The following is an 8,815-nucleotide window of genomic DNA, read 5'->3' on the forward strand; positions in this document are numbered from 1 at the left end:
GAGGTTAGAACACAAAAAGACTGGATGCAACAAGGAACTTAAGTTATAGGCATCTGGCCTCTGCAGAGAAATAGAAAATACCGAAAGAATCATTCAGGTTCTTTCTGTGGTGTGTAGGAAGAGCATGTGGTTCTAAGTAACTATTGCCAAATTACAACCATTTAAACAGGGTATTGTTTAAATATAATTAGTTCTATGAAAAAGTCAATAAGCTTGAGAATTGGCCTGAAATTTGATTGTTTTGTAGGTTGCTTGTTGCCTGCAGCACTGACTTTGATGCCTTTGTTTGGAGTTTGCAGCATGCAAAATTCCTTAAGAGCTTTGCTGCTCAGTTTGCTTTTGTTCATTATATAAGTACTAAGGATAGATAAATCCCCAAATCTTTTATGGTATAGGAAATTATCAGTGAGGATTATTCTGCATTCCAATGTGAAGGCTTAAAGCAAGGTGTTTGAAAGTTTCATTGCTACAACCTCAGCCTTGCTTCGTTAACGTTCCATATTATTATGTAAAAAAGAATTTACTTTATTCTTATTAAAAGTTTGATCAAGTCATAACAAGAGACATATGCATACTTTTTTCCTGTAATTAATCAGACTCCATGGTGGCCTATCTATTTGTAATCCTGTGAAGAATTTTGTTTGGAGGAAAAAAAATCCCTGGAGAGTTAGAAGAAACAGACCTATATTATTTTACAAATAGAAGAAAAAAAAAGAAAAAGGAAGAATTCCTTGTGTTTTTAAAACTTATAATAGACTTGTTTTAAAGGAGAGTTCAGCTTGGCAGGCACCTTTATCATTAAACTTTGTACACTTGTAAAAAAATCTATCAAATGTTCTAACAAGCTTATGGAAAGGTTTTGCTCGGTGTGCTATCAATTTCCACTTTTAAAAAGGATGATTAATTCTAGGGAGAAGTAGAGTAGAAAATGTTCAAAATAGGTATTTGATTCAAACACAGCAATGCCTTTTGTGATTGGTTGGATTCCTTTCTACTGAAACATTGCATGCCCCCAGGACAGGGTGTAGGCATCACCTTCTCTGATCACACCTTAACAACCGACTCCCTCAGATACAACAATCAGGGAGAAAACTCCCTGAATCTGGCTAATGTTCAAGAAATTAATAAAGTAGTTCATTATACTAATGTAAACGTAGGAGAAAAAAAATTTCTTAAACAAACAAAGAAATCACTGTTAAAATAACATAGCCCAATAACACAGACAAGAGCATCCTTATATTTTAATCATTCTGCTAAAAACTCTAAGAATGTTTAGGAAAATCCGCCTGCTTAAGAAAAAAAATGTCTAAAATTACAAAAGGAAGAGATTTTCTTAATGCTTAAATAGGCTGGTTCGACCACATACCAGAGCAATGTACTCACACACAGTGTTGGGCACAGATGCTGTAAGAATGTGTGTGTGTGTGCCTCATATGCCTCATAGAATTTGGGGGGTGGGTATTTAAATACATATGTTCTTGAAAATCTATTGATCCCCAGCAATTTTGAAAAGAAACACACTGTTCAATGAAGGGTAAAATAATAAACTCCTGCGTTTGTAACTGCAAAAGAAACTCAAAACATGTTATGAGATGGAGAGAGTAAACTTAATCAGGGAGGAAACAAGTTTGGAATTTTTAATATTAAAACCTCACACTTCATTTATGGAGATGAATATTTAAGTGAGATTGTATGTTTGGTTATTGTAAAAATATATATATATAAAATGTATTAGAAACTGAGTCATTTTGTATTGTTTATTAATTTATATAAATTTCAGACTGGTGTAACTACTGCATTTTCTTACAGAAGTAATATAACTGATTTATCTAGTAGTGCCCTGAGTTTTGTATCTGATAAAACAGATTCACAATACAGGAATATGAAATATTTATTAAAAGACAGATTATACCTGACATATGTTCTGAGTTTATACCTGCCTATTTAATCTATCAAATGATAAAAACTGGAAAAGATAAGGTATGCACAGTGATAACAGAGTCCTGAAGAGAATGAAAACAAGCATAAATAAAGACTTATGTGTTTCTTTGCATTCTAATATTGTTCCTACGCTAGTGAGTATTTCAGAATTTCATGCAGCTTTCACTTTCATAGTGAAATCAAATACCAAAGTATAACAGAAATACAAAACCTGGTAACAGTTTCCTCTGAAGACAAAGTTGACATAGATTTGTATTTTAAAAACATTGATATATGATGAAACATATACTGCAAACAGCTTTGACTGCTTTTTAAAGGAATTCAAGTATATTCATGTTAAATTTAATTATTTGTAACTGAAGGCACTCTGACAGATAACTCTAGAAGGTGAAGGTGTTGCTGAATTAAGTTGGAGAGTCTGGAGGTGTTGGGTGGCTGTCTTGCTCAAGACCTCTTGTTTGATTGCTGTTGGCCCTCACTATAAGGTGAGGGATTGTAGGTTTGAAATCATATGGGCTTGTTCCAGTAGGAAGAAAAAAGAAGCAGCATACTGCTTTCCTTTCACATCTTTGATTTTCTGTATTTCTCTCTATCATTTTACTGAAGGAAGTAGTGACACTTTTTTCAAATATGGATAAATTAAATATCAGATGTTATCAATATTTCATTGGCTTTGTAGGATATTTGGCTGGTGAATCAGCATATGAATTTGCAATCTGATTATTACCATTGTTCTTGTAATGAGAATTCTCAGAACATCTGTTAAGTATTATTTTTTTAATCTTTTGTAACATTAAGATATTCCTTCAACTCCACAAGCAAGAGATGAATTCCTGCCTTAGATAACTTTCTTCTAATATTGTCCTAAGAGATGCTTCAGTTCTCAAAATATTTTTCTAAACCTGAATATTTCAAATCTTTTCAGTTAAATACTCACTAAGACATAAACTGTTCTTCATAACAAGCTTTGTAGCAGCTTTTTTTATCTTTCCAACTTTAGTAAGCAGCTCTTTTACAGCAGTTGATGATTCAAAATACAGTTAGTCCAATACTACTGTTCTTACATAGATATTTAGCTTTATTTTTCAATGGCTTGATTGTCTTTGTGAAGAATATGTTTTATTATTTGGTTGAAAAGGAGCAGCAGAGAGATATCACATGAAGATACAAATATTTACAAATAAGCATCTCAATAGAAATAAATAAACAAATAGGTGTAGATCAAAAGAACTTAGACTTTCTCCCATATATGGAGACACAGGAACAGACATAACTGACGTATTTCCCAGATACAAATGTTCTCCCAGAAATTAATCAAGTTAAGACTTTAAAGATCTTACAAAAGTCATAGCTTTTACTTAGCATACTGTAATAAGTTTCATTTTATATGGAATTAAATTAAGTGTTCATTTTCTGAAGAGGAGGTTTTCCTTCTTTCCAGATTTTCAGTGGGTTGAACTGCTTTAAAGAAATATATTTCTTCACACTGAGACTAAAGGAAATTTGTTTTTTAAGTGAGGCAAGATGAATCCGGCCACATTGCTGTACAGGTTTATGACATATTGTGGATATATTTATGCTGAAGATTTAATTGTATGTTTCTGCTGAAGATGTTCTGTAAGAAGTCCTCAATTTGAAGTGGCACAACAGGGTTACTTGCAACAAAGCCTCATACGGGGTGTCCTGAAGTCTCCTGAGTCATAAAAAAGAAAGACCCTAATACAACACAGCAGATGTATGGCTTGGTAGATAAAATAAAATGTATAAGTAGCTCACTTACAATAAACTGTAGAATTTTTCAAGTATGACAATGTTTGCCCAACAAAGAACTGTGAGAATATTCTACAGATATGCTTAATTTAACCTAAATTACCAAACCGTTAGCTGCAACTTCACAGCACCAGACAACCAAAATTTAACAAAGTATGGATCTCTACGAAAAAAAAAATGACATATGAAAACATTCAACTTAAAGAATGATGTAGAAGTACTCACTTTAACAAAGTTGTTCCCTAAATGGTTCAGCAAAAATAGTAAACATATATAAGCCAGTGGAATAATCTCCATAACACTTATAACTCTGTTATTCTGGACTATGAGAAATTCATAGCATGGGTCATTCAAAATATTTGAGTGAGACCATTTATTTAAAGAATAAGTAGATTGATTACAAGTGCATTTTATTCTGATATTAACCTCTCTGCATTTTATACCTGAAGATGGATCACACATGCTACAATATTTGCTTGCTTTTCTTTGCAGTCAGAAGTTGTAACATTGCCAGATTTCATTACGAGGTTGTGTTGTGTTTTGTTTTGTTTTTTTCCTTAATGCTTCCTTACCAAAATCCATATAATTGATGAGGATTCTCCTTTGAATAAAATTAAATTTCTAGCTTTTACTGCAGTGGAGAAAAGCTTGAGAGCACGTTCCACTGCGTCTTAAAAATTAAAAAGAAAAAAAAAAAAAAACAAATGAAACCAACCAACCAACCAAAAAAACCCCAAAAAACCAAACCAAACCAAAAAAAACCAACCCAAAACCAAAAAACTATCCAAAGCTGCTGTTATCTTTAAGCTGTTTCTTAATTCTGAAGCTTCTGCCACCATTTTCAAATATGCCAAATTAGCATTGCTTGGATGCAACGTGGTTTTCATAGGTGATAGATTTTCTGATTTCTGTGAGGTTACATTTAGCTTTTTAAAGTTAAATACACACACAGAGACAGGCAAGCATATAAGAGGGCATGTGGTTTGTGTGTGCGTAAATATATTTATTTTCTTGAAGGTTGGTGGAATTAGTTACAGACTACTTCTTAGCACATTTTAAACATATGGAAGAATTGATGTAAATTCACAAAACTTCATTTAACTCCATGCAGACCTATACATTAAGAGAAACAGAATCTGGCTGAGAAAAAGCATTTCAAACCCTCATACTAATAAAACTAGGAAAAAAGCTAGTGTGACCCTGATTGAAATTGTAGAATAAAATGAAAACTGGTCATGCTCCCGACTTTTTCATCCCACATAATATGATGGACAAGAAGACTGGTTGAAATTCATTAGACTTTATTTACTACCAGAAACAGAGCATACAAGAACTGTCTGTGGGGTTCACAGGCACAGAAGTTCAGCAACATGCCAAATATTGTTAAACTGAACCAAATAAACAACAAAAAAACCCCTTCTGACCACTAGATGTGAAATCCTGGATAGTAAAGCCTAGAAGGTATTATGCTTTATCACCCTAGCTAGTCATAAAGAATTTAAGTCCTACTCCCAGTGAGCTTTATGTTACTGGATAAATAACATTTAGCCTTTTCATGAAAAATAAAAGAAAAGGGATAGCTACATCTTATGCACATGTTATTTGTATAGAAATAGCAAAGAGGAGGTGAAGCAGCAAGTTATTCTGCAGCTGGTAGATGGTCACGAAAGAAAATCTGTCCTATGACTTCTCATCATCAAAAAATTGTCTAAAACTTATCTATAACAAAGATTCCTGAGACCTGTTGTTGTAGAAACACAGGTACATCATAACAGTTCACAACTCTGTTCCACCTAGCAAGATATTAATATTCTGCGAGTCACCTGTGCTGGTTTGACTAAAAGTAACTTTCTTCATGAAGTTAGAAACCTTTCTTTTTCATAGCTAGCATGGTCATTGCTTGAGAACAAGAAGATAAAACCCTGGGACAGAGTTAAAGTTTTTAATTGTTGTTGTCTGGGAGCCAAGGCCTCTGAGAGCTCTCTGTCCACAGGCGTGAGGCAGCTGGGAAGCAGGGGCATAGATGGGGCAGACCTTATTTGACATCCAGACTGATCAGTAAGAATATTCCATGACATTAGCATCATGCTTCACATTTAAGGAGAGTCAGGATCTTCCAGCTAGGTAGTTGGGACAGAGACCTGTTTGGTGGCTGTTCGGGAGTTTCTTTAGTTTGGCCTTTTGCCATCCCGCCATTTTGCAGAGGCTTTTGGGCCTTTCTGCCTTTTTTCTCTCTTCAGGATCAGCTGTTTGGGACCAGGGTGCTGTTGCCTGGGACTGGCTGCTCAGTGTGGACAGAGTTTGTGAGGAATTTCATTGAGTATCTCTTATTTTAGATTCCATTTCTATTTTATATATATTTTTATTATTAGTAGTATATTAGTGTTATTTTGTTGTTTTATTAAACTGTTTATCTCCGTCCACAAGTTTCTCCCTTCCCTTTCAATTCTCTCCCCTATTTGGGGATGGGAAGTGGGGGAGTGAGTGAGCAGCTGTGGTTGCTATATTGCTGGGTCGGGTTAAACCATGACAGACCACAATCAGCTGCTTTGAGTAATGAGTCAAAAAATTCTGTATCAATTGAAAATAACAAAAGCACAAATACATCATACATAAATCTGTAAACTTGCAGTGTTTTTCAAGAATACCATTAAGATCACAACCTTGCACAAGAGTAGTGATGATTTCTCAGGTAAATAGATATAAAATATAATTTTAAAAACTGTTTTGTTTGCAATAAATGCTGTTAGAAAATGGTCTTGGTTCAGTCCTTTAAAAATCATTACTTGATAATCTAAATAATGACATTGTAAACTTTATCTGGTGCTGTATCCAAAATATATGGAAAAGTGTTCATCTTTTCACTTTGAAAAAATCTGTTATTCTTTCACTCTACACTTATTTCTTTTCAATAATATCATAAAGTTAAATTAATTCTAACATTTTTTCTTTTATTATTTTTCTGTCTTTCTTTAACAGCCTGTTATCTCTAAGTTACCTTATAGTTTTGGTGGATAATGAAACAGTAATATTCTATATTCCAAAAGACAGGCATTTGTATAACTGATTTATTGAAATATGCTGAAGCAATTGGCATTGTAAAATATTATGAGTGCTAAAAGTGCTTTTTTCATTAATCACTGTAAATGGTTCTGACATTTTTTAGGGGCAAATTTTATGTGGAAACTACCCAAACCCTTTGGGTAAAACGATTTGTTATTTAAAACCTCTTAACATGGGGAGGTGATACTACTTCAGTTTGTTTCAAGACAGAATTATATAGCCTTTTGAGGGAGAATAATAACCATATCTAAATAAAGCATTTACTGAATTTAGACATTTTTAGTTATATTTGATATCAGTAAGTAATACATCAGTTGTGCTTTTCCGTGCAATAGTACAATTTTTATGGTACAAATGAGAAGAACAAAGTTCCATTTCAAATATTTATTTTAACAACTTATTAACACATAATGGATTTTAACAAGCCTGAGATGTTCCATGGTTTTGTGAGAGGAATAATAGACAATTTTTACTCATCTACCTACTTAACGGCGCTTTAGTTTGAAAATGTCAGGCTCATACATTCTTTTTTTTCATGTGCCTTAACCTTCCTTTCAGAAAACAAACTTGCGTTTCAAGGTTGTCAATTAATTAAAAAAAATATTGCTTAAAATAACTGGTTCACAGTAAATATATTTATTGTGGGAATTATCTTTTGTGTTATCATTATGTAGAAATTTTCAGCTCTTTCACAAAGAAAAGGGTAAGTACACATCGTATCTGCAAAATGTCCTGGTCTTGCCTACTGAAACTGAATATTCTTTCACTCAGATGACTTAGTGAATTTGGCCACTGAAAAAGTCTGAAATGGGCATTAACTGAGATATTTCCCTCAGACAATGTTAAGAAGGAAAGATCTCATCTTCTCTGATCATCTGGAAATACTAGCATAAATGGCCTCATAGGGCTAACAAGCACAATGTTTTAAAGGATGTGAGAGTGTAAAGATTATAGTTTTACTTCGTCGGCTGCTTTCCTTACAGCACCAAGTGGTAAGGATTACCTTTTATCTTCATTTCTCCCTTCTGAGTGGCTTTTCTTCCTCAGGCTTTGGAAGTGAGAGGCTGAGTATAAAGAATGTGTGCCTGAAAGCAAGTGAGAAAAACACAGAAAACAGAGAAAGAACTTTTCAGAATAGGTTCATGGTCCATCTTCTTTCTGAAGGAGCAGTGATGCTTTCCTTGGCAGTTTGACCTTTGTTTACTTTTCCTAAGTTTTCTGCCTACTCTTCAGACTCAGCTTTAGAAGGTCCTCAGGACCACACCAGCTTGCTTCTGTGAGGCCCTATTCTCTTCTTCCTTCAATGTCTGCTATGATAAAATCCAGCATTCTGTTGCATTCTGTCACAGCCATGTGACTCAAGGCTAGCTCTGTGTAAATACAGGCTGTGTCTGTGAAAAAGGGAGACAATGAGAATGAATTATTTTGCATTAAAAAAACACCTTCGACAAGAACTGATCAAGACCAAGCTTTGATGAAAACTGATAGCTGAGAAAACTTTTTTGTTTGTTTGTTCGTAAATTGTTGGATGGTTTTCTTCTATTGTAGCACTTTTCATGTACAGTCCAAGATTATTCACACTGCAGATTGTGAATATGTTACTGTGCTGGTTTTGGCTGGAATAGAGTTAATTGTCTTCATAGTAGCTATTATAGTATGGGGCTGGTTTGGATTTGTGTTGAACAGTGTTGATAACACAGGGCTGTTTTCCTTATTACTGAGCAGTGCTTACACAGAGTCAACGCCTTTTCTGCTTCTCACACCACCCCACCAGTGAGTAGGCTGGGGGAGCACAAGAAGTTGGGAGAGGACACAGATGGGACAGCTGACCACAACTGACCAAAGGGATAAAGAAGATGGTTTCACGTTTGTTATTCACTTACACTTATTTTACTCTCTGAGTTATCTCAGATTATCTTTTTAAGTTTGGCATAAGAGGAGCATAACCTGATGCATGACATGCCAACTGTTTCTAAAGTTTGAATTCCACGCTTTACCTGTTTTAAACATACTTTGTTTCATGCAGGTACTTGAAAAACAA

The sequence above is a fragment of the Caloenas nicobarica genome, chromosome 1, assembly GCF_036013445.1.
Source record: "Caloenas nicobarica isolate bCalNic1 chromosome 1, bCalNic1.hap1, whole genome shotgun sequence".
In the NCBI taxonomy this organism is placed as follows: domain Eukaryota; kingdom Metazoa; phylum Chordata; class Aves; order Columbiformes; family Columbidae; genus Caloenas; species Caloenas nicobarica.